We start from the raw sequence: 1,228 nt of genomic DNA, 5'->3' as shown, positions 1-1,228 counted from the left end.
ATTGGTATGCTTAGAGCAGTGGACTGGCCAGCTTTCAGTCTGAGATGGCCTTTAATGGGGGAGAGGGAGAAAACTTTGGAACGAAGAGGCAGAAAACAAAGATAAACATAGAAATGGCATGGCCAAGTGTTACAATCGCAAAATGCAGACAGGACAATTTTGTCTCTCCATACTCAGCAGTTAGGATTAGGTGGGACTTAAAAAGCTGCAGTGTCTTGCACTGCATGGTATCTGCATTCAGCAGTTTGTTCTTGCTGGGTGTTCAAAGGACAGTGCAATATAAATTCAGTATTTGGCATCGTTGGTTTTCTTGGCTTTGTGCATGTTAGACCTGGTATTTCTACTGATACAGTAAAAAAAAAAAAAAAAAAAAAAAAAAAGCTGCAGTGTCATCTGCCCTGTCAGTTTGACACAGAGTGGAGGCGATTGTTCACAAGCCTGTCTAAGCTAATGAGTCTTCATTGCAAACTGTAGTTTATTTAAAGGTACTACTGCTCCCAAGCTGTCTAGAATCTGTGCATTTCCTTTTTTTTTTAACATCTTTATTGCAGTATAATTGCTTTACAATGGTGTGTTAGTTTCTGCTTTATAACAAAGTGAATCGGCTATACATATACATATATCCCCATATCTCCTCCCACTTGAGTCTCCCTCCCACCCTCCCTATCCCACCCATCTAGGTGGTCACAAAGCACCGAGCTGATCTCCCTGTGCTATGCGGCTGCTTCCTACTAGCTATCTCTTTTACATTTGGTAGTGTACATATGTCCATGCCACTCTCTCACTTCCTCCCAACTTACCCTTCCTCCTCCCCATGTCCTCAAGTCCATTCTCTATGTCTGTGTCTTTATTCCTGTCCTGCCCCTAGGTTCTTTGGAACAGTTTTTTTTTTTAAGATTCCATATATATGTGTTAGCATATAGTATTTTATTTTCTCTTTCTGACTTACTTCACTCTGTATGACAGACTCTAGGTCCATCCACCTCACTACAAATAACTCAATTTCATTTCTCTTTATGGCTGAGTAATATTCCATTGTATATATGTGCCACATCTTCTTTATCCATTCATCTGTCGATGGACACTTAAATTGCTTCCATGTCCTGGCTATTGTAAATAGAACTGCAGTGAACATTGTGGTACATGACTCTTTTTGAATTATGGTTTTCTCAGGGTATATGCCCAGTAGTGGGATTGCTGGGTCATATGGTAATCCTATTTTTGGTTT

General features: G+C 40.1%; 1 non-coding gene across 1 annotated transcript; it reads left to right on the top strand.

Annotated features, from left to right (window-relative positions):
- Positions 1–216: 216 nt before the first annotated feature.
- Positions 217–354, top strand: LOC114237030 (small nucleolar RNA SNORA8). Its single transcript, XR_003622834.1, has one exon. It is a non-coding gene; the product is annotated as a small nucleolar RNA SNORA8 (small nucleolar RNA).
- The last annotated feature ends 874 nt before the right edge of the window (positions 355–1,228 follow it).

Source organism: Balaenoptera acutorostrata, chromosome 6 (genome assembly GCF_949987535.1).
Source record: "Balaenoptera acutorostrata chromosome 6, mBalAcu1.1, whole genome shotgun sequence".
NCBI lineage: Eukaryota > Metazoa > Chordata > Mammalia > Artiodactyla > Balaenopteridae > Balaenoptera > Balaenoptera acutorostrata.
The sequence above is the reverse complement of the archived record's forward strand: the minus strand, read 5'-3'. Positions and strand labels throughout refer to the sequence as shown.